Here is a 26087-nt window from a genome sequence, read left to right as displayed (position 1 = left end):
GTTAGCAAGCGTCCATACATACCACGGATATTTCTGGAATGTCCTCCACTCTCTATCTCACTTTTTCTTCCACCCTCTTCTCCTTCCCTCTCTGGTTCATTCTGCTTTTTTCGGCTCTCTTCCTCTCTTAATGCAGCTTTCACCGTGAGGCAAATGCCCCTTGAGTGCACTGGGCAACGAGTACCTTACTTTCCCGAAGACGTAATTTTGAGGCCTTGATTTAAAATAGACACTGCAGATGTTTTCCCGGAGTGAGACCTCTAGAGCATCTCCTTGGGTGCACAAGGTTCTTTGCTTTTGTGTTTACCCCTGGAACCGAGTTAGCATCCAAATTAATGTGCAGCTATGACTACAGTGGAACAAAGCAGGGATTGTGTGATGACTCATCGGGGGAACTGTTTCTACTTCCTCCTAGCAGTTCACATGTGTGTGCTGGGTTGCAGGAGGACACACACAAATATTCACGAGCAGAGGCCCACTCGCACGTACCCCTCCTCTGGGTGGACTTTCGGCACAGTCGAAACGGGGCTCCGTGTTAAATAACGTCCCACGTTGAGGCTGTACCAGGGCCCACAGTGTGCATCGTGTGACCACGAAGCCATGCCAGCCTTCCTAGTGCATCCTTTACACAAAAATAAATTAAATGTGTCTCGTAACTCAAGTGTAACGTTAGCTTGTGTCTGCAAAAGGGAGAGACAATGAGAAAGTTCCCGAATTAACATTCTCATAACATAGCGGTGATCAACACTCGTCTGGGATTTGGTTGAAACAAAATGACCTGCCTTTCTATATAATTAGCACATATAAGGAAACGGGGTGAACTGTGAATTTTACCAGTGATGGGAATTTGTATCCTTTTTTTTTTTTTTCTTTAAGTAAGAGACTAGACTCAGTCAAGGCAGTTACAGGGTCAGATCCATAGCAGGTGACAGACGATATCTCTTCACAACAGAAAGAGAAATGGGATCTCAACCGATAAACACGTGCTTATTTTTCCCCGACGATAAGCAGAGCACATGGAGCCGGCTTCATGGAAGTACGACATTGCAGGCATAGGCGTACACATCGTGTACCTACTAAAATACAAAATTTGCGCATCTCCATGGTGAGCCCTGGCTAATAATTAAATCAATTTATTTATTTGATTTCTTGCTTTTCACACTGTGGGGGTGACTCTCCCCACCTCCCAAATATCTCTCTCATGTGCTAGAAGAACCCCCTCGGCAGAGTTTATTTATTATTTATTTTTTTTTCAGCAGAGTTTTTAAATAATAGTTGCATATATATTAATATGTTGTGTCCTCTCCAATGCCAGACTTTCACTCTTGTGGAATAATGTTGGGACCGTGTATGGAAGGAGCTCCCTGCTGCTGGGCCATGCACACACTCTTTGAGAACGCCGGGGTCCTACGTAGAGCCTTGGAAAAAGGACTCTCAAGATTATATAGTCCCAGGACCTCATACTCACGTCCTCGATGTCTATAAATGTGTTTATATAAAGGCACGTGAGTGCCTGGAGGGCACAGTCAGTCGTGCTGCTGTTACTGTGAACGACAGGGCCTCATGCAGCTGTTTTATGAAAGTCAACGCTTAGAGTCGCTCATCCAAGAGTGAAAAGGGAAAAGCTGAGGCAAATACGAGATCCAGGTGACTCCAGGCTTTGCTCTTACGTGAGGTGATGCAAAGGTGATGGCTTTTAATCAAAGTGGAACCGCTGTGTCCTGGTGGCACTGGTTTGATCTTGCCTCCCTGCACCCCTCAGAAATGATACGTGTAAAAGATGTAATTCACGGAAAATTAAAGATTCCCCTTGATTCTTGTTCTGTGGAAGATTCCCTGCTCCCTTCCTCCCTCTGCCCAGGCTTCTCGGCTGCTGTGGAGCCTTTGAGGTTGTGTCTTCCCAGTGCATGAGTCAGGGCATGACTCAATGAAGCAGGACTGTGGTCCTTAAGGCCCACGTGAGGTCTGTCTCTCCCCGTGACCCTTCACGGAGCAGGGCCTTGGGCTGTGGAGAGGGAAGGAAGCCTCCATCCTCGCAGCTTCCGGCCTTGAGGAGCTCAGAGGAATGCCCCTCACGCCCTGGAGATTGTCAGGGTCCTTTCCTTCTACTTAATAGGACGAATCCACACAGATGTGAAGTGGCTTCATTGACTTGAAACATCCGGAGATTTGGAGCCAAACGAGAGCCAACCTGAGGGAGCCCTCGGCCCCAAACCATGCCCCATTGGCCACTGCCATCCCGGCCTGCAACTCCCTTGCTTCTCGCTCTTTGCCATGCACAATAGACCAATCTGAATGGATTTCCCTAAAAAAATTGTAGTCTCTTAATGATCTTGCCCCTCATCATCGTCCCTGTAAACACGGCCCCTCGTCATTGTCATCATTGTCTTCTGTCCTTGTTTTTCTTTCAGCGCCATCTAGTCCTCATGTGATTGTGTCAAGAGCCCTGGGATGACAACCTCTGTCCCTTAGTAGAATGGGCTCCCTTTCCAGCCCTGTCCTCTCTTCTGTCTCCGTGTTTTCAAATCTCCTTTCTTGGGAAAGAGTATTATGCATAAGGGGGTGTGGAGTGAAATGGCCCCCACCTTAAGACACGGCCATTTCCTACCCTGCGTGAATCAGAATTTTACCAGGACTCCAGTAATGAGCCTCCCCCTACACAGCTGCCCCCCTTTTCTCTCCCTATGCTGCTTCCCCACCTTCGCTCCGGAGCCTGTTTGGTCATGGAACATCACCACTACTGATTTCCGTGGGTAAACATGTCCCACCCCGGGACATGGGGCGCTGCCTAGGCCCGCCTTCTGCTGGTGCCTTATTTTTTTTTCTTTAATTTTTCCTCAGTGCCTTGTATTAGTGACTAATTTTCACATTGACACATTTATCCAAACATAATATCACATGTTTACAAACATCTTCGCTGGAATTAATTAAATCAAGGGGTATAAAAATAGCTATTAATTATTATCTTCATCCCATTATTTTGGGGATATGCAAATGAGTAATATTTTCCATTCCGCATCTTCACGGATACACAGTGCTACCACTTGCTGGATCTGCTGCAATGTTACAGGGAAAAATGGTTGAAACAGTCTCTGTACCTTCAAGACAAACCTTCCATGTGGAAGATGCCAGTTTTCCCTGTTGTGTAGGAATTTGCAGAATTCTAGGCCAAATACTGGGTGGGAATTTTTAGGTGTTGGGCCAAATGGCCAGGAGGGAGCAATCCGATGGTTGATATTACTGATGGATATGTAGTTAGAAGTGCTGTGAGCTGTTCTGGGAGTCCCCTGTTGAAATGCCTGTTCGCTTGGTCGATGTGGAATGAGTGAGTTCTCTGGTCCAGGGGGTCGTAATGTAGGGACGGGCTATGCAGGAGGCATTCAGGGAGCCTAGGATACTGCGACGTGAACCTATATCGTGGGTATGTCCTCGCAATAATTTCAGCTCTTTTCGGCTATGACCCATAATAAAAGTACATTTTACATCTCCACCCAGTTATAAACACATACATATCACAAACAATTTCCACTATATCATGCACTCTGGTATTTTCTGTTCTAGTCCCTTTCATTTTATTCATTGCAGGTCATGATCCATAAATCGATTTCCTGACCACCTAGGGATCATTACCCGGTTTGAAAACCATTTTCTTCTAGGGCATCAGATCACGGTTTTGTATGGATTATTATTAGCCTGTTGCCTGACACTACGAGAGTCTTGAAAAATTTTACTATTAATATTTAATATTGTAACAAGGAAAGTACACCTATTGGAAGCCTATATACTCATGGCATTTCACACATTGAATGCACTTAGGTAACCGGTGCCCACGATAGGAAGCTGGCAAATGTCCTCACCTTGGGTGCCCCCCTCGTATACTCCCCAAGGATGATCACTGCCGGGGCTTCCGAGGGCCCAGAGTATGTTGGCCTATCTCGATTACATTGGCTTATTTGTGTGCTTTATGGAAACCATGTGCTGCTCTTCTGCATCTGGCTTCTTGTGTTCACACTGTATTTGTGAGACCCGTTCATGTTATTATGAGACTAGACGTTGCTCGTCTTCATTTCTATACCGTGTCTCATTAGGTGCATATGCCGCAGTTGATCTATTTATGCGTTGGTGCTCGTTGGGGCCGTTCTAGTTTGGGTCTGTGAGGACTAAGCGCTGAGGCTCTATGCATTCTAACGTGTGCCTTTGGGAAACCTACATACACACTTGAACTGGGGACAGATACCTAGGACTGGGATTACTGGGTTATAGACATGAGTATGTTCAGCTTTATTAAAGATGATCAAATGGTATTCTAAAGTGGTTGTACCAGCAGAGTGATAGTTTTAATTCTTACCATCGAATTCATTTTTTTATGTAGGGAAAGTAAGATTCAGAGCTGAAGCAGGTTACCAAAATCACAGAGCTAGTAGAGTTGACCTTTGGACAATGACAGATTTGAACTTACATGCAGTGTTTTGGCTTGTTTTTTTCTTCTGATAAATATAATATAGTACTGTAAATCTATTTACTCTTTCTACGATTTTCTTAACACTTTTTTTCTAGCTTGCTATATTGTAAGAATATAGTATATGATACATGTAACATGCAAAATATGTGTTAACCAACTGTTATTGATAAGGCTTCCAGTCAACAGTGGTCTGTTAGCAGTTAAGTTCTGGGGAGGTCAAACGTTATACATGGATTTTTTGACTGTGTGTGTGTGGGAGGGGTCAGTGCACCTAACCACACATTGTTCAAGAGTCAACCGTATATTGCAGAATTAGAACTAACACTAGATTGCAGGATCCAAAGTCAATGGTTTTTGTTTGTTTTTTCCTCACTATTGCTTATTAATATTTATAAAGGTCTCTGGAGAGGTCTTTTTCCCCCTTTTAGCAGACCCCTTCACACACACACACACACACAGACACATACACATACCTTGGCCCCCATGCAGACACACGCGTAGACTCCCACAACACCCAGTCACAGAGGCATATACACAGACACACACACACACACACATCTACAGAGACATACATAGACACGTGCAGCTGGGGCATAAAGACACTTTGCAGACCCGTACACAGAGACACATAGGCCCACATCAAGATACACACATGAAAATGATATACTGGTCATACATCATTTTTTTTTTTTACATGCTTGTACTTTTGCTAACAGCAAAATAAATTCCTTAAGATTATATTTGTATGATGCATGGTTTTCCAGTAAATACCTCTGTATATATTTGGTTTGAGGGTGATATTATTTTTATATTTTTTAAAGATTTCTGGAGAAAAATATTTATATCCTGCTTTGGTAACATGCCCTGATCTTAATTACCAGATCGATATCAACCATAAATTGTTCCTGAAGCATCTACAGCACATATCTATGTCCACTTAGTTCATCATCTGCAGTATCTAATTTAGGATGTCTTTTTACCCCCCATGAAGAACATTTTCTACTCATATCCTGCTGAATTATCGAAAGGAGATACTTTTGCTAGTGATTGAAATATGGGCCCTACAATTTCAGGAAATAAAGAGGGAAAATATATTTATATGTATTAGTTTTCTATTGCTGTGTTTTAAATTACTTCAGATGTGTTACCTCTAAACAACATATATTTATTGTTTCAGTTTCTCAGGACGTGGTTCTGGATCCTGTTTGACCAGGTCTTCAGTTCAGGTTTTCAGAGGATTTCAATCAAAGTATTGGCCATGCTCTAGGTAGAGCGTGGGGTTCTTTTCTAAGTTTAAGTAATTACTGGCAAGATTCAATTCCTTATAGTTTAGGACTGAGGTCCTAGTTTTATTTCTGGCTGTCAGCTGGGCCACATGCTCAGCGACTAGATGCTACTTACAATCTCTTGCCACTTGGCTCTTTTACAACATGGCAGCTTAGTTCTTGAAGGGCAGCAGGTGAGTCTCCTGCTACAGCCTCCTAAGACAGATCTTACATAGCATCATGTAATCACAGGAATGCCCGCTTACTACCTTTGGATTGGAGCCGTATAATGTACTCCAATCAAGGCAGTGACTATCCCACCACTTTTGTAATTTTACATTGTTTGGAAGCAAGTTACAAGCCCTACCCATGCTCAAAGGGTGGGGAGAGTACACAATGGTGTGGTTTGGGGTCATCTTAGAGTCGGGCCCACCGCACATGGCTTGAGAGTTTTCTTTTACTTGGTACTTCTAACCAGGTAACCATAATTGCTGTTATGCTATTATAAGCAATTTCTATTCATAAGATATATTAATTCTAGGGGCAACGTACAGTCCAATTTACATATAATAGCATTGACTTTCAGAACATCCACATATTCACACATATATAGATATAAGCATTCATATATAATTTCTTTTAATTTCACATCCTACCATAGAACTGAAATCAGTCACAGTTCAATGTATATACTTGCTACCTTGCCGTCACTTGTCTTTATAGCATAGATATGTTACAACCCAGTGATTTCTTTAAGGCGGACTTTATATTCCCTTACTCTCACCTCCAGTATGAATCAGAAGAGATTTAGAACATCAAAGGAAGTGGTGACTCCTTTTGAAATGCTGCACACTTTGTTCTAAACCCTCTGAGAGACGGCCAATCCTTATTAAAATCAAACCTTCAAGATAATGTGAAACTATCATTCTCTCTGGGCTGTATTATAAAATTTGGTTCAAAATAGATCTGAAACTTTAATGGGAATAAATGTTCTTGCACATGGTATGGTGGATTGGGTATGGATAAGATGCACTGTGCTTTCTGGGAAACCTGCCAAGCAGTGGCTTAAGGGGACCACTATAAGGACTTTTCTTGCTTGGCTCCCTGACAAATGGCATGCCTGCTTAATCAAGACTAGGTGCAATATGGTTGCTGCCCTTTAACAAAACTATAATAGAAGACAAAAGACAGAAGAGATAGGTAGTGGACGTGATTAGAGGGATAATGAAGCTTGTAGATAGGGTGAGATGGCAAATGAGAACATCTCATCCAGAAAGGCTATGGGGAAGTTGGGAGTTCAATCCTGTTTCATGAAAATGATCACCGTAAAGATTGTCGAAGCCTTTCTTTCTGAGTAGGACTTAAAAAATACAAGTTAAAGTGCCTCATCTTTGAATTTGGACAGCCCGGACAAGCAAGTGGGCTTCCCGACTTACAGCTTTGGCCGAGGCGATTAATCTTATGAAGTTACTATTTCTTTGTCATTGAAGTGGACGGACTGACATATCTTACATAAGGAGCTCGGTATAGTACTTGGCACTCTCAAACCTAAGAAAACAAGGAAATTAGCAGAGGAACTTGTGGCTACAAAGATGATAAAACACTTGCCGATTCCTTCCAGAAGTTTGGTACTCAGGCAAAGGCAGGATTACAGAGCAACCTGCTAGCTGCCAGAATAATGGCAAGACATTTTCATCTTCAAGAGACAGCAGAGATACTCAAACAGTTTGCTCTCCCTCTTACCCTGGGCCTCAAGGAAGCAATTTTTTTAAATCCATTCCATTGGTGTCTTTCTCTAGCTCTGTGCCAAAAAAAAAAAAAATATATATATATATATATATATATATATATATATATATATATATATATATATATTAGAATCACTTTTCCTTTAACCTCTCCACCAAAGGAAATGCCAAAAGGAAAGCAAAGGGGTAGAGCATTTGCACATGGGATGTTTATGAGCTAATGAAAGTCCAATAGACTGGGTCCCTTGGAAAGGAGACAACAAAACTGGGGACTTGGAATGACATCTGGTACAATAATGATCAAGTGGTCAGTTTTTTTTTTTTTGGGGGGGGGGGGAACCAATTCTCCAGATAATAAAAAAGATGAAGATGACTAAGAAGTTAAATAATTGGAACGATGAATATGACCCTTTGTCCCCTTGCACTCATTCATGAATAGCTAAAATACTGAGTTCTTAGCCAAATTAATCTTTATAGTGTTTTTCTGGTCTTGAGGGACAAGTGTGAGGGTAAAAATACTACCTTTGCTTTGCTTCCCCGTTTCTTTTCCTCACCATCAGTAATGGTTTCTAGGATTACAAGTCAATAATGAGAAAGGAACAAAACCTATCACAACCCTAACTGCTTTTGTCTCTGTAGCTCTGGACAGAGCATAGAATATGTGGCAATATTTTCAAATTGGTTGGTATGAGGACATATGAGTTGCAACAAAAGACTTCTATTTAGAGTGAATTTTGTCCACATAAATTAGAACTTTAATGTTTGTGGGTTTTTTTTTTCTATTAATAATGCTATTAAATTGCATTTTTATTTTTTTTAAGATTTTATTTATTTATTCATGAGAGACTCAGAGAGAGAGAGAGAGAAAGAGAGGCAGAGACACAAGCAGAGGGAGAAGCAGGGTCCATGCAGGGAGCCCGACATGGGACTCGATCCCGGGTCTCCAGGATCAGGCCGTGGGCTGAAGGCGGCGCTAAACTGCTGAGCCACCTGGGCTAAAAATTGTATTTTTCTTAAAGATTCCAAAAGACACAAATACTAAGTTGGGATAGATATGCAATAGGCTATTTTTCAACTTTTTGACCAGTCAGGTCAATTGATTATTCTTTATTGCAGGATATTGAAGTTTCAAACACTCCCATAAAAAAGAGTGAAGCAAAGGGGAAATCTGGGCAACCAAACACAATTCTTTCTGGTCTACTATTTTATACAAACATGAGAACTCACAAAGACCCATTGAGGCTAACAAGTAGTATCCTTGGGAGAGGTGCCTTATTTTTCACCAAAAGCATTCATTGTTTTATATTTTCCTAAGCTCTGTGTCCTATGTATTTTACCCCATCTCACATCCACACACATGTATACATAGATATTTTATCTCATTCTTCCAGGTTTTTTACATTGTTCTGTAGAGTAGATTTCTTTCCAGACTATATGGAAAGACCTATTGCTTCTAATTTTAAAAAAGCAAACAAACAACAACAACAACAAAACCCACAAAAAACTCCTGAATGTACCCTTCTGTCATGAGCTCTTTTATAAATACCAGATTCTTTAAAAATATTTAAATATTGGCAGTTGTTTGTTGCTGGTTGCAAAATAATTTATATGTATCAGTTTGGGAGCCCGATTCTCAAGATAATTATTTACTTAACTGCCACTATCTTCATTATTGATCATTAGCAAAATGTGAAGAAAACCTGACGGAAGTAAGGTCAAAATTTAAAAATGTAGAATTTGATAGGGAATTCATATCTGAAAGTTCATAATGTGGACCCCCTGTGATTTTGAAATCAGTAAAATTATTGTAACTATTATTTTGAAGGAATACAAACTGTGGATGCAATTACAAGGCAATTTGATTTCCTCTCACATTTAAAATTTACTCAATAGAACCAGTTTGGCTTCTGCCCCTAGATGAGAACATTCTGGAAATGTGTATATAATGTAAGGCACTATGGCATGTAATTAACATATCCAAATTATATAATATTCAAACTTTGAACTTATTTCGGTATTAAGATTCCTGCCTTCCTCAACCTAGGCCTGATTTCAGATAGGGAGCCTGATTATCACAGACTGGGGAATGGACATGACTGGGTTCTTCTCTGTATTGTATAGAACCTTCTATTATTTCTCTTCTCCCATCTGCCTACCCCTAATTCCGACTCTTACCTGTTATCATAATCAGGGAAAACAGGTAAAGTGTTGTGTGGAATAGCTTTTCCTTGCCTGGCACTGTCTTGAGTTGACATCAGCATCTTTGGATTTACCAGATGTTTGAAACTGACTTTCTCAGGGTAAACTTCCCTGTGCTTGTGTTCTTTGGTGACCTCCCCCTTCTCTGACTCCTCCCAAATTTGCCTTGCTCAGAGTGAAGTCCTCTTCCCTGACATATCGCTTACTCTGTCAGCAGCTAGATGTGCATAAATACTTTCAGATTCCCTCTGGTAGGCTGTTTACTTCTTCAAGCCACCGTTTTACACAGAATCTAAAATATCTTCAAGATTCTCTCGTCAACACCCTCATATGTGTGACCAACATTTGGTCTCCTGCTTTTGAGATATTTTTCAGATGGGATTTAGACACCACCCTCCTATGGTTATATTATATATTCCACTCTGCTATCACAGCCCTATCCTTAGTCTTGAGGTAAGGGATAGGAATCCTTGGAGCTCTTTTGGGAATTGGTCTTGGAATTAGTGACTGTAAGTCATAACCCACTGACAGGAACCTCCAAAATTCCTCTAATGATCTTCCTGAAATCCTTCTTTAACTAAGCTGAGGGTTAGGTTGTAGAGACTACCCGCCACTTTCTTTAGGAGTGAGACTCATTGCATGGCTCTTGCCAAAGAAATCCCTGTCATGAGCTTTCTCAGTTCACTGATGGCTTTGCTCTGTATAAGAAGTTCTGAGCTGTGCAAACGTATGACGGCCCCCACTGTAAATGTGTGCCCTCTTTGGAATATATCATCTACTGTGTCTTGGTTCCTTAGCCCAAACCTCCATTTCAATATTCCTATTTTTCTAACAATAGAGAGAGGTACAGTTTAGGTAGTGATTTTATGAAGACATAAAAAAAGTTTCTTCTCATTTTTTTTCATTTAATAATTATTTGAGTGACTTATGTGCCAAACATTATTGTAGCCTCAGGAAATAAGATCGTGAACGTTATATAATTCCCCTCTACTCATGAAGGTTATATTCTTCTGAAGGCAGGAATATAGTTTTAGAAAGAGAAAGATAAGTAAATAATGTAATATCAGAGAAAGGAGATGAGTCACTGTGTGCAGGTGAGTAAAGGGTTCTTTTAGGGAAGTTTCTGAAGAAGATTGTGAGAAAGTGACATTCGTATTTTTCGTAATATTTGTAAGTTAATTCATAAAATTTGTATTTTTCAAAATATTCGTAGGTTATTTAAATTAATTGGGAATAGGGATACCCGAGTGGCCCCTGTTCATGCTCCTTCTCTGCCTATTGTTCTCCCTCTCTTTCAAATAAATAAATAAAATCTTTTAAAAAATAAGTTAATTGGGAATAATTGAATCTATATCATGGAGTTAAAACATAAACACCCACTACCAGGGAGGCTCCATCTCAGGACCCCAGGATCATGACCTGAGCCGAAGGCAGATGCTTAACTGACTGACAGGCCCCCCAAAAGTGTGTACATTTTAATATATATACGTACATATTATGCATCTATGAATAATATGCAGTGGAAAGTTTCATTTGCATTTCTGGTTCTTCCTCCCTTGGGACTGGAGAAGAAATGCTGCTCTGTCCTAGGAGAGATTTCCTGATCTGGTCCAGTCAGGTTCTCCATCTTTCTCTTCACTGGGTCCCACACAGCTGGCCTGCACTGGGATGTTTGTGACCTTGTATCAGGGCTTTTATTACATTTGTAGACTATTCTTAGTCTCTGCTAATGAGATCGCTCAGAGTTCGCTTTGAGTATCACATCTTAATCACTTGATTTCTGCAGACGTTTCCTTTCTCCAAATAAACTCCTCAAAATGCCTGCTGCTCTGTGCTCATTAACCTGGGAATGGCTTCTCTAACTCCAATTTGAAAATTCTCCCCGACATCTGAGACTTTCATTCCTGATCAGGATTCTCCAGGCAGTCACAATGGGAGGAGGATTTCAGACTCTGGAGTGTGAAAAAAAAAAAAAAAAAATCAATGACCAAATTTCCATCTGCAAGGGGATTTTCCCTTTATGCAGACGTAGGGACTGCACTCTCGCATCGCAGCATAATTAAGATCCACCCAACTCCACTGTCTGCCCACTAAATCATTTTATGCTCAGTGAGGTTTAGGTGACTCAAAGATAACAAAATAATTAGTTAATGAGTAAATGAATGAGTAAAGAGATGAATATTCATCAACTAGGAGGTTTGCTTTTCTCTCTCTCTCTCTCTCATAGTCTCTTTCTACTCTTAACCCACAGTTGACTTGAGGCAGGCTTCAGGATGAGGACAACAGCTCTCATTTAAACAAACCCAACCTATGAATAGAACTAAATGTCAGTGTAAGCATCTACAACATTTTTTCCACATGCTGATGGATATTAGGTTGGTGACCTGTATTTCTATAGAATTTCCATTTTGGATTACATTGGGTTACATTAAAGGCCTTTCAGATGCACAGATGCTCTAATCCAGAGCCAGAAAGCAGCAGCGCCTCTGTTCACCCTTGCCAAATGTTCACATGCCTGGGAGTGTACAGGCATGTCCCATTTTATTGTGCTCTGTCTTATTGCACTTTGCAGATACTGAGGAATTTTGTTTGTTTCCTTTTGGTTTGGGTTGTGGTTTGTTTTTCCAAATCGAAGGTTTGTGCAACCCTCAATCAGGAGGGTCTGTTGATGTCATTTTTTCCAATCACATTTGCTAACTTCGTGACTGTCGCATTTTGGTGATTCTCACACTATTTCAGACCTTTTTGTTATTATATTTGCTATGAGGATCTTTGATCAATGATTACAACTCATGGAGAGCTCAAATATAGTTAGCATTTTTTAGCAATAACATATTTTAAATTAAGGCATGCATATTGTTTAGACCATGCTATTGCACACTAAACAGACTAAAGAGTAGTAAAACGTAATTTTTCTATGTACTGAGTAGCCAACAATTATTTTGATGCACTTCATCTTATCCCTTGCTTCATCGTAGTTGTCTGGAGCTGAACCTGCAGTGTCTCCGAGGTGGGCCTGTATTTTCTCAGAATGTTTCAAGCTCTCGCTCTAATAAGACTTTCTAAATACTGTTGGTTTTGGAATACCAAATCCTACAATATACTTTGCATTTAAAGGACAAAAGGACAAATTACATGCCATAATTGATAAATTGAAAACACAGCTACAGATAAATGGAATTTTGAAATCAAAACTGGAAATTGAAATCATTCTGAAAAGTTGAGCTTATTTAAAACTAAGCACTTACGAGAAGAAATACTACGCAGACACTCTGGAATGTCTTATGGGAACAGCTCATGGGGGAACAGCCCAAGGTCAGGGAATAATGACAAGGATCTCATGTTGCTTTATTCATCCCCTAGAACCCAACAGTACCTTCTTAGGCTGCCAGCCGCATTCCCATAAAATGGCTTGCTCAAGATGAAACTTTGGCCTTTATCAAGGGTCTTCAATTTACAAACGATAGCACACAGCCGTCTCTACCTTTAGTGAACTACTCAGAACACTTTAAAAGCCTCTGCTCTATCAGAACTTCGGTCTAATGAAGGAGGTAGATTACCCTTGACTTGCATTATTGAAGGAGATAAATTATACTTGACTTGAAATCATAATTTCTTCAGAAAAACATAACTAATCGGTGTTATTTTTATGAAGCCAATCTCTTTGTGTATTCAGGAGGGGTCCCTAAAGTAAAGAGACAATCGAGAAGCTATAGTTCTGCAGAGATCCAGGTACAGAACACACTCAGGCCACTGACATAGTAATTGTTGTCTAGTTAGGCTCTGAAACTTTGTCAGACCTATGGCCAGAGAGTTTTCAGTTGCCTTGTCCTGAAGAGAATGCACGCGGGGGTAGGACTTGAATGGTGTGCCATTTTCAGTTGAATGGTGTGCCATTTTCAGGGTGTAACCAAGTCACTCAGTTGGATGAGTGCTTGGATGCCCCTGGGAACTGCCTTGGAATGAGAAAGAATTGGAACAGCCTCATTTTAAAATGAGATTGGTCACTGAGAAGGGCAGACTCCTGGAGTAAAGTTAGACAAAGCACAACCAGCCGTAGGAACTAGGACGAGGCCTAGGCTAACGGAAAGGATAATATTTTCAAGGATGTAAGGAGAGCGAGGGAAGTGGAGGTGATCCCTTCACTCCAATACTCTTGCAGGCATATGGAGCATGGCAGTGGGGAGTTCTGGAGCAGATGATATTTGGCCAGCTGTATTGGGTAGGTGGCAGATGGTGGTTTTTTGGTTTCTTTTACCACCATCCCCGTATGTAATCCCTAAGCAGATATTCTTGATGCTGCTCCAGAAACAGTCGTTAATTTTCTAATTCTCTCTGTTCTTGCTGCTGCCACTCAAGATCAAGCCGCTCTCACAGGCACTACTCATCTACTATGGACCCCTCCATCAGTTCTCACACATCGCCAGAGCGATAGTTTAAAAATCTAAATCGGACTATATCATTCCCCAGTGTGAAACTCTGCGACAGCTTGTCATTGCACACAGAATGCAAAGAAATTGTTTTTCCCAGGCTGCCAGGCCTAACTCTGTAGTGGATTGAACGGAGGCTCCCTAAAAGATAAGTCCCCACCCAACCCCTTAGAACCTGTGGATGTGACCTTATTTGGGAATTTTTTTTTTTTCCATTTGTAATTAAATTGAGGCCCTTGAGCTGGGAACATCTGGATTGTCCAGATGGGTCTGTATACAATGGCCATTGTCTGGGTAAGAGACCACCCATGGGAGAGACCTATGGAGGAGAGGGCCGTGTGGAGGCTGAGGCAGATTGGAGCATGTGTCCACAAACTAAGGAAAACCCAGAGCCACCAGAGCTGGAAAGGACAAATTCTCCCCTACGGTCTCTGGGGAGTCCTGCTGGCATCTCAATTTCAGGCTTCTGGCCTCCATAACTGAGAGAGAATCGATTTCTGTTGTGTTAAGCGATCAAACTGTGATAATTATTGTGGAAACCAAAGGAAAGTAACACACTCTCCATCCACATCTCCCCTGATGCACGCCTACTCTCGTCCTATTGGACTAACCTGATTCACCCCTTGCCATTCTTTAAGTAGAATATGCTTCCCGTCTTCATCTGCCTGGCCTGCTGGAACAAGACACCGCGGACCAGGTAGCTTATAAGGAACAGCAATGTATTTCTCATGGCTCTGGAGGCATGGAATCAGAGATCAGGAGCCAGCATTCATGAAGACTTCACCCTAATGACCTCAACACCTCTCCCAAAGACCTCACGTCCTAATACCACCACATTGGGCATTGGGATTTAACCTATGGATTTGACGGAGGACACAAACATTTAGGCCTAGCCCTCCCTCAAACTTGGAGCCTTTAAATTAGCTGCCTTCTCTGCCTGGAATATTTTCTTCTAGATCTTTCTGTCTTTGAGTTCTTTCTTGCCATTATAGAAGTTAAGCGTTTCTTTTGCAAAGGGATCTTGCTAGACCAAATCTGTATAATATTTCCCCTCAGCCTTTCCCTGTCTCGTCCCTCTTTTATTTTCATTTCAATACTTGTCTCTATCTGATCTTTCCTGGTTTATCTGTCTACCCTCTTAGATGCTCCATGAAAGGAAGCTCCATGAAAGATGCTCTTCACTATCTGACTCACTACAGAATCCTGAGTGCCTAGAATAGTCCCTGGTATTCAGGAAGCATTCAACTAATGTCAAATGAGATGCATACCAAGAGGCTATCGAATCTGATGGAGATGAGGGTGATAATGTCCAATATCTAGGAATTTAAGAAACAAACCAAGTCCTTAGTCATTGAGGTCCTGGGATTTGGGTTATGTTATACTACAAAAGACATAGACTTATAGAAGAGGACAGGAATCCCATAAGAGATCGCAAATACATATGGGGGCACGGTCTTGGCACTAAATTGGTGCTATTTCCGAAAGTAGTATATCTCTGCAAAAGCTATTGGAGCAGAATATCAGGGCTAAATCTGGAACAATGATGTCATGAGGCTGAATGTGAGAATGAGGCTACAGAACATGGCCAGGATTTGTTCTGCCTATAGGGAGAGTCCATTGCCTACCATGAACTGGAAGGAGGGACTAACAACAATGGGGAAAAGTCAGGCAATAGGAGGCAAAAAACTGCAACTGTCAACTGCTCTGGCAGGAAGGAGACTTTGCTTTCTGATAATCCAGATGTAATTTTCTAGTGAACTAGATCAAAGGGGCTAGATCCTTTCCCAGCAAGGCTAGCTTCATATTAGGTTCAAGTTTGAATGCAATAACTTAAAATGATCCCACATGTTCTCAATGGTACTGCAGCCCTGGAACATAAAAAGGCCATATCCAAAAGTAGGCAGACACTGAGCACCCACATTATCTAGCCATGAGGGCTGGGAGGGGAGAGCATCCCTGATGATGCCATTATTCAGCCTTTTGTGTCCTGTCCACTTTACCAGCAATTTAAGAAGTCTAATGAGGTCATCCTAATCCAACTCAGAAGTTGAGGAATGCATGTCTCCTGAGGATAATGAATATCATCTGAGAATACAGTAAACCAAAAGGACTGCTATATGACCAGGAGGTATTAGAAGCTACTCTGTTAGAACCACCATCTTCACGAATTTTCCACAAGTAGGAGAGTAACCTAGTGCAGTATCCTTGGAGGGTCTTTGCGATTTTCTCATAACATTAGCCTAATGATAGCAGCCAGAAAACCATGGAAATCCTACTTGAAGGCTCGCAGCCGTTCTAGAGTGCTCAGAGATAAGGTGTACTGACATTACCTCTTGTAGGATATAGCTTGTCCTATAGAAGTCATTTCAGCATTTTTCATTGCCTCTGACTTTCCCAGAGGTTCTCTGTTGTTACTGTTAGCTGTATATTTGGAAAATGAAAAACAATAAGGTTGAGGAAAAGGCCTCCTGTATGTTTGTGTCTGGAGGAGTAAATGTGAAATAAATATATATAATGCATGGTGGTTGATATTTTGTGTCATCTATCTTCACTTGTGAGGAGAGATGGGATAAGTCATTCATGACTGTGCCAGCCCTGATCCATTCTTCATGAAGATAAACGTCACATTTACACAGACCACAGCTATCACATGTCCTTTCCAACCATAGATTTAGATCGGTTAGACCAGGAGGTTGACTGGTGCGGTTATTTGAAAATCAAGGACACTTTTGTTGTACCATCTCGTGTACCCACATATCCTGATCCCTGTTGTTAAACTAGGGTACCATTGCAGCTAAAGAGATATTTAAACAGCATATGTATTTTCACCCATGTCTATACTTCAGATGCTTACTTCACTCTAATTTAAAATTATTTTCTGCGTATGCCCAGCACAGTGTTCTGCAGTGGCAGTTGATTAATAGGATACAGTGTTGGTTCTCACATGGTGATAAGTGGTATAATGAAGAGTGCTATGGAAAAAAAATGATAAATAAGTGCTTAATTCTCTCTGTGGGCAAGTCAGATGACAAAGGAGCAAGTCAGAATAGAACTATTGAAAATTAATAATATTTGAGCAGCTTCGTTAAGAGAAAACCACATGGACACCTAAGTTTTCCCTGATGTACAAATGGCTGCACAATTGGATTTTAAGGCTGTGTCAGAGCAAGTGTCTTCTCTGCCCTGTGCCTGTGGACCCCGCTATAGGTAATCAATAGAAAATGAACCCTTTATAACTCGGTACTGACTGTGCTTATTCTGGTTTTGTCTGTAATTACTGTCCTACATATTGAATGTCTGAAGCTAGAAGACTTTCCATTGAAATAAAATTATTGGCTGTTTTTCTCTTGGTTGGTACATGAAAGTTTATACAACTAGATGTAAATTGAAAAGGATCTCCATAAGTCCCAGAAATTTGATTGGCAAACTGAACATTTCCAAAATCACCGTCTGTCTGAAAACTCTTAGTTTGAACCCTATGAAATCATTGTCAGTTTCTGATTTGGGACATACCAATTTTATGTGTTTCATTCTAATCACATAGATGAACTTTGTGACTCAGACTCAGGGTGTACTTTCAGGTGGTTCTTTCTGTATATAACTAAGCTATTTCATTTGCTCATTGAAGAAACATTTATTGAGCACTAAATGGCAATAACTGGATTATGTATGCACATAAACTGGAATATAGTACCTGTCTCAACAAGGTATGGAGCCTACTGATGCTGAAAGACACATGGGTAGGCAAGTACAACTCGGATGTCTAACACAATCATTGATAATTGCTCAATACGTGTTCTTTCTGTTATATCCATATGGTTCAATGTGCTCTAAAAGCACACAGAAAAGCAAGTTGTGGGGCACCTGGGTGGCTTGGTCCATTAAGCGTCCAACCCTTGATTTCGGCTCAGGTCATCATCTGGGGGTGGTGAGATGGAGTTCCGCATCAGGCTCCATGCTGGGTGTGGAGTCCGCTTAAGAGTCTCCCTCACCCTCTGCCCCTCTTCCATCTTTCTCTAAACACACACACACACACACACACACACACACACATACACACATACACACACACACACACACACAAAAAGTTCCTACAACTTTGGGGAACCTAGGAACAATGAATGACAAAAGTACCTCCTTCTATCCCTTAACTCGTTCACAGTAAAAGATTATGTATTGGGCAAGGCACTAGCCTAGAGCTCTAAATATTTAACTTCTTGTATTAACCGTTTTCACGTATCAGTCTTGCTCCTTTTAAATATGACCACATTGGGCAGCCCACGTGGCTCAGTGGTTTAGCGCCACTGCCTTCGGCTCAGGGCATGATCCTGGAGTCTCGGGATCGAGTCCCACGTCGGGCTTCCTGCATGGAGCCTGCTTCTCCCTCTGCCTGTCTCTCTCTCTCTCTCTCTCATGAATAAATAAATAAAATATATTTTTTTAATAAATAAATATGACCCACATTACTTAACCTCCTTATACACTAACATTTTCATCTGCAAAGTGGAAAAATATAATCTCTTCTGCCTACCTCCCATAATTGTGAAGGTCAGACAGGATAATGAATATGAGAGGATTTTCGAATCTGTAATGCACAATATAAACAAAAGGTAAGATTCTAGTTACCATCTTTCTTGTTGCCAATCTTATGTTGATGGTGCTATGTGAAAGATCAAGGTGGTATATTTTCCCGTGTCCAGGCCCAAACATGTATTTGGGGATAAGTAGCATGTTCAGCCCCAAATAATCATTTTATAAAAGTGGGTTAATTGTTTAGTGACTCCTCAGGTCAGTAGAGAAGTACTTAATATGCAATGAATGAAAGTCTCTCAGATAACAATAATCATTCCTGCTATCCAAGAGCTTATGATGTGCCCAGCTTACTGGTTTATGGGTGTCACCTCATTTCATGTTTGGAATAACCTTCTGAAGTTGACCCTGAACTTTACAGATGGGGGAATTGCCGTCTAAAAAGATGATAGAATGGGCCTGTCACAGAGTTGCTACATCTAATGACAGGATTCATTTACTTAATATTTGGGCCCTATCACATGCCTGATCCAGGATTCATTACCCTCTCCATCTTTGCACTCCCTTCCCTGCTACATAATCTCCATCTTCTCTAGGGAAGCTCTCAGAGAGGCACTCAACTTCTCTAGTAAGCTTTAGTCTCTTCATCTGTAAAACTGGACTACGGATGGGCTCATTCCATAAACAAATCACACAAACTCCATGTTCTGGGACCTCACAGTGTTGGAGAAGGCAGAAATGCATACATGTGCATTATCTCTAGTTGTGAGAAGGACAGTGAAGAAAAATAAAACCAAATAAGGGAAGAGAGAGCAATAGGGGAAGGGCAGTTATGTTCTAGGCAGCATAGCCAAGGATGGCCTCTCTGACCAGGAAGAAGTAAAGAAGCAAAGCGTGTAGGTATTTGGATGAAAGGCGGTACCATGGTCGTATGCATGCAAGGCTACAGGTCTGTGTGGATGAAGATTGTTCCAAACAGAAGGAACAGCAACTGCAAATTTTCTAAGGTAGCAGATATGCTTGGTGTACTGGAGGAACAGGGTGGAACTGGCGTGGCCAGAGTGGAGGGAGTAAGAGCAAGAGTGGAAGCAGGATAAGATCAGAGACGTAGGAGGGCTGTGGAACAAAAATATAAATGGCCTCATAGGCTACTGGAAACACCTTGATGTTACTCTGAGTGACATAAGAGGCCTTTGAGCATCGAACAGAAGAATGAATGTGATCTGACTCTCATTCTGACAGGATCTCTCCACTGTGTGGAGAAAAAAGTGAGGAGACGCACACATAGAAGCAAAGATACCAGGACATTGGACCAGGCTATTGGAATAACTCACTTATGCAGCTAGAGAATGCACTAGGATTGCACTCCACTAGTGGTGGAGGTGACGAGACTCAATACACATGATTTCTAATGTATAGGCAATAGGACGTAAAGGTGACAGGACTGGGTGTAGAGGTAACAGGAGGCAATAGTGGGGATGAGGTGGAAAACGTGGAGATTCAAGGGGACATTGGCCTCAACTACTAGGAGGACAATCCCTGGAACGATGCTTGGCATATGGTAGGAGCTTAACATTTTTTGTTGAATGAATGAACGAATGGATGGAGTTGCTATTAGTAAAATCTTTACTGGGGATGGAGGTTGAGTTGGAATCAAGAGTTTTATCTTGGACAGATTGGTTTTCGATGGCTCCACATGGAGGTCTCGAGTTAGCAGTTGTATGTACGAGTCTGCGTTACAGACTGGAGATGTCTGTTTGCAGATGGTGTTTACAGCCACTGTGAGATCACGTGCAAAGGAAGTCTAGACAAAGAATGGGTCCCCTAGGTGAGCTCTGCTGCACCCCAGGGTTTAGTGGCCTGACAGATAAGGCACAACTAGTGATGGAGGTAGAACAGATTAACCAAGGAGATAGAGAATCGAGAGAGTGGTTTCCCAGGAGCCAAGTGCAAACAGTGTTTCAGAAAGGACAGAGTGGTCACTACGTCAAATGCTGCACATTTTCATCTGATATGAGAACTGAGAATTGGCTACTTGATTTAGACATGAACATGGTTTTCTCCTCCTACCTCTTCTTTCCCCGCTCTACACACGCTAATTGTTACCCAATGCCTCGCTCTCACATCACTATAAATCCCCGACGTGTTGACTTGTCACTCACATTTCATATTTCCTATCTCAAGGGTTCTTGAAACCAGGAGGTTTGGGGAAACTTTCTATGAGGTTGAGTTCCACATCTTTTAAAACCAATAACGGAAAACCCACAGATCACCTCTGAAACAAATTTTAATTATATTCAATTTTACTTAAGTGGTAATAATAATACTCACCAGTGATATATTGCTTTGAAGTCTGAGACGCACATTTACTTATATTATCTGTTCCAAACACGGTAAAGTGCCCAGCTTTGAAGCTTACACCAGCAGACTGTGCCACCTGCTAACACCTCCTTGTAGGAGTCACCAACAGACCCGCAATTCACTCCTCCTCATTCCTTGAAGATTTTAACACCTGCCTCCCTGCTGTTCTTTCCAGTCCCACTGCTGATGGAATCCTTGGTGGCTTCAATACCCATGTCAGTCCCTTGATCTTGATTACTAATTGTGTGGGTTTTTTTCCATCTGTATTTGCTCAGGGTTTCCTCTCTATGCAGTTTGCACCAACTGTATGTCGAAGCTTCGGCTGTAAAGATCTGTGTTTGTGGGAATCAGAGATTCTGTAGTTGACCTCACTGTGCTTTGCGCTCTCCCTCCACATTTGCCCCAAACACTGTGTGGCCCTCAAGCTCAGAATCTAATTTTTAATCTGTCATTGCCATAGGAGTGTGTGTGTGGGTCCAGGGTGAGGGGATGGGAATTGGGATGCATAGGAGGAGGAGACACTATCTCTTTTGTTTTGGGATGTGGATAAAGACACAACTCGAGTGTACAGCCTATGCCTATGTCAAACTCTTAACGTCCCATTTGACTTTGGTAATTGGGTGTGTTCTATTTAACTACTCCCTACCCATCTTCAAAATATTTTATCCCATTTGAACTTCCAAGGCGGTTTTGATTAAGATGCTGGATCAGAGAGAAAATGTGACCTATTGAAGGTTATGCATCTAAGTCAGAATCAAGTGTAGGCTATAGGCCTTCGGACTCATTGGCATGAAAAAATGCATTGTTCCAAACGGCCAGTGGTTAAAATAGCTGCCTTGGCCCTCTGCCCAGGAGAATGTTAAAATACAGTGGCAATTCAATAAATATTGTCACCAGTGTTGTCTGTGGTGATGGTGGTGGCAGCAGATCCAGAAATATGCTGAATTGTTCTAATGGATGCTTTTATTTATTTATTTATTTATTTATTTATTTATTTATTTATTATTATTATTTATTTATTTATTTATTTATTTATTTATTTATTTATTTTAGATTGGCAAACACGTTGCCTGTTTACAGAGTAGAGGCCACAGTGGTGAGCTAGGTGGGTGATGATTCATGCTAAATCTTTTCCCACAATATGCTGAACACTACAACAGCAGCTAATGTGAAGTGGCTCATTATACACTGTCAAATCCAATCACAGCAACAACTGGCTTTGCTAGCACGCGCAACTTGTGGGAAGCCCAGCTCCTGCAAACCACTACTGAATTTCAAAAAAAAAAAAAAGAAAAAAAACAGGCTGCAGTATAGTAGGAAAGACACAGTCACTGAGTCATATTTGCAAATTTCTGGTATGTTTGTCTTTGGCAGCTGAGAAACAGCCTTCGTGTTCCCAGCTTGACACCAGAGATGACTCTCCTTGGGATTCACTTCTCTTGTGAGTGCCTCCTCCTTCGGTTCTACTTTATGGGCTGAAGATTTTGTAAGGGTAGGGGTGACTCGAAGGCAGATCTGGAAAGGGGGTTCTCCTACAGAAATAATCCCAGAGCCCCCTCCTCACCCTGTCGTCCACCAGCCAGTCGTGCCGTACGCATGAACACATGCACCTCCTGTAGCACAGCATCCATTGGTAGCATTTCTACCTCCTTAGCGAGAGGCCATGAGGCAGCAGGTGGGGGCACTGACTCCTTGCTCTAAGACTTATGACTGTGTGTCTTTTTGCCTCCATTTAATTGTAACCTCCTGGAAGGCAGGGTCCTAGATTTATTGATCTATTTAGTCTAATCCCTATAAGCCATAGTTGTCCCTCCATAAATATTTATCCGTAAAATTAATGCATTCCCTTCTAAGGAGTCCATAATTAAGCTAGGGACTGGGGTTTAATCTTCTTGCCTCCCTCGTCCCTAGCACAGTGCCTGATAGATAGTAGGTGGAAACTACATGTTCCTTCAGTGAGGGAACAAGGGTATGAATGAGTCCATCAATCACATGGTTCCCTGTGGCCAAATTAAAGGCTTAAGCAAAGCTTTTCCAATCATCAGGGACAGAAAAGTGATGGCTTCCAATCCTTCTTCTTCGGGCCACCAGGAGTATTGCCCTAAAAGTGGTTGTTTATTTTGGAAGGCAAAAGCTAATCTGAAGCTATTTTCTTTATATTTTTTTATATTCAGATATCTATAAAACAGAAAAACACCAGAGACCTATTCATTGCTCACAAATGATCTATGGGGTAATAACGTGCTTGCTTTTCCAGCTGTGCTGCACTTTGGTGCTATCCTGGGCTTAATTGAAAATATGCTGTGACCTTGGTTTTGTTCACTGGGTATGGGGGGGTATAATTGGCATGAGGCCTCTGAAGAACTCCCTTTTAATGAATGTCATTTGGCTAATTTGGGGTTCGCCTGCGGGAAATAACGTCTGAAGTCCTGTAAAAACAAGATGCGTTTTATTTGCATGCAGTTCACATGAAGGTAATGACTTAAATGTGTGGTTTTTTTTTTTTTAACTTTTTATTTTGCCATAGCCATCCGTTGAATTCTAAATGCTATCAGTATGATAATAGTATTGTCCCTAACAGTCTCATGTTTCATCATAATTAAATAAACAGCTTGTGAATTGCAGTCCAAAAAATGTCTGTGTTCCACTCTTAACTTAAGGGGTTTCCATAGAAACTGTGGGCAGCAAGTTTAACTGACATTCGTTGGACTTGAGGCTACACGCAGCGTTGCTATCTCTGTTTTTCTGTTACTCGGTGTAGACATCTCTTTCTCTTCCTTTAACCCTGGAAACCCTCTCGCCCTCGGTTCCCCTCCTCCTCCTCCTCTTCCTCCTCCTCCCCCTCCTCCTCCCCCACCCCCCATCCCCTGCTCCCCTGCTCCTCCTCCCCCTTCTCTTATTAGCAACAAGGAAGTAATTTGGACTCAGTTAGATTTAACAAATGCAATAATACTAAAATGAGCTCTGATACTTAAGTGTAATTGTGTTATTAGCTGGAAATGTTTTTCTTCAAAAACAAAAGAATTGAGAGTGAAGTTTACTAAGGAAACACATGCTGGGAAGAAGGAACCCTTGGCTGCCAGTTGAAAGGCTGCAGGTCATGGTCCATGTTTCCACCCCAGCGGTGGCTTTTCCTTGATTCGGGGAACCCACACTGATGCATTTCTTCCTCCTCAACCCTGATTTTCAGTCTTCTAAATGGAGCATAAAATCACTGGGCTGACCATATTCCAGGAGGAGGAAGGAGTTTATTTAGGAAAGAAAAAAAAAACAAACAAACACGCTATATATCGTGTACCTACTGTGTGCCAGGTATTTTGCGCATTTAGGCAAATGCTTTTGGTACTTGCATTTAGGCTTCTTAGTTAACCCCACAAAATTCATCACCAGGCAGTGTGCTGAAGGGAGAAAACAGTCTGGAGCTGGTGGTCGAAGTCTAGATCCCACAACAGGCCAGTTGAAAAGTTGACTATGGTGCTCAGATGCTGTTTTGGTTTCTCATAGACAAAATGAGGGTGAGTGAGCACTTCTAAGAAATGGTGTTTCATTAAGATTAGTTGTGGTAACGCAGCCAGCACACCGGGGGAGAGGTGGTTTGCTTCATCCCTTTAGAAATGAGTTGCCAAAAGGGTGAATTGCTTCTCCAAAGCCACGTGGCTAGTAGAGGGTGCATCCATCCCTGCAGTGGCTAAAGGGGCTCAAAGGGGCTAAAGCTGCCTGAGGTCACTAACCACTCGTGTGATTTGGGCTGAGCCCCAAAACAGTATCTGCTTCATGCAGTCGTTATGAGGATGAAGTAAAGTATATGGAGAGTGTGTAAAGTATCCGCCACATAGAAAGCTGTGGTTTTTACCCTTTCTGCCTCCCCCACCCCCCCTTTCTGATTTTTTTTCTCAATTTAGATCCAAAGTAAAAAATGACCAGTCTCCAAACCCTCTGTAATACATACAGTTTTATAGGCTATAAGTCATCTATCTCATCATTTATAAGCAAAAGTTACCCTGATGATGAGAAAGGAAAGCCAAGAAGCTCTGGCACCCCCCTGGCGGGCGAGGGACAGGGAGATCCAGGGTTCCTGACCAGATCTCCAGGGAGTGGAAGTGGAAGTGGAGTTTTTACCTAGGTCTCTGGGGTTCCTTTTAATATCAAAACTCTCAGAGTCTAGTATTCTTAATTTGGGTTCTATGGTCACCAGTGTTAAAGCTTCAGCCTGGCAGGTTTTTTCAATTTATTTATTTATTTATTTATTTATTTATTTATTTATTTATTTATTTATATTTTTTTTATTTTTTTAAGGTATTTATTTATTTATTTATTTATTTATTTATTTATTTATTTATGATAGTCACAGAGAGAGAGAGAAAGGCAGAGACACAGGCAGAGAGAGAAGCAGGCTCCATGCACCGGGAGCCCGACGTGGGATTCGATCCCGGGTCTCCAGGATCGCGCCCTGGGCCAAAGGCAGGCGCCAAACCGCTGCGCCACACAGGGATCCCACCTGGCAGGTTTTAATTCCTCCTTCCAAGGAATGGTGAGAGGAAGACCCTTTGAGCAGGGGGGGAAAGCAAGGAAGGAGAGGGCACTTACACAGTCTGTCTCTTGCAAACCTGCTTTCAGGTCATGCTCCCAGGACCCCAAGAGGCTTGCAGGAGCACACAGTTCTCAATCCCAAGGACAGAAGCAGCATTGATTTTGCACAACAATGTGCTTGAGTGGGGCTGGGGTGGGATGGGGAGGGGAAAAGCCTGAAGACAAGGCATGCATCAGGCCGAGAGGGTGGGGGGCACCTAGAGAATTCAGAAGAGGGTGAACAGCTTGGCCAAGATGGGACGGACACCATGGCTGGAGAGCATACTATTGTTACCCCACCCTCAGCCCCATCCCCCTGTGTGCACACACACACACACACACACAATTAATCAGAAGGAACATTTCTTTAATATATAATCATCGTAAGGCTTCAAAGAACTTGGACTAGAAAACATTAGCTCTGCCATTTTTGCTTGTGGGCACTGATGCCTACCTCGTGATGAGAATATTCATTCTGTGTGATCTCTGAAAGAGTCCCTTTAAGCTCCTTTCTCCATTGTAT

At 41.8% G+C, this 26087-nt stretch overlaps 1 protein-coding gene across 8 annotated transcripts in view; it reads left to right on the top strand.

The window, feature by feature from the left end:
* LRRC4C (leucine rich repeat containing 4C) overlaps window positions 1-26087 on the top strand; it is a 1161603-nt gene that overhangs the window by 1112273 nt on the left and 23243 nt on the right. For 6 of the 8 annotated variants that reach the window (XM_077863658.1, XM_077863655.1, XM_077863657.1 and 3 more), the window contains one exon: window positions 22370-22436. The exons of the other annotated variants lie outside the window; for them this stretch is intronic. The gene's annotated coding sequence lies outside the window, so the exon portion shown is untranslated. The remainder of the gene's footprint in view (window positions 1-22369; window positions 22437-26087) is intronic. 8 annotated transcript variants of the gene reach the window in all.

The sequence above is a fragment of the Canis aureus genome, chromosome 21, assembly GCF_053574225.1.
Source record: "Canis aureus isolate CA01 chromosome 21, VMU_Caureus_v.1.0, whole genome shotgun sequence".
In the NCBI taxonomy this organism is placed as follows: domain Eukaryota; kingdom Metazoa; phylum Chordata; class Mammalia; order Carnivora; family Canidae; genus Canis; species Canis aureus.
This window is presented reverse-complemented; position numbering and strand designations above follow the sequence as displayed.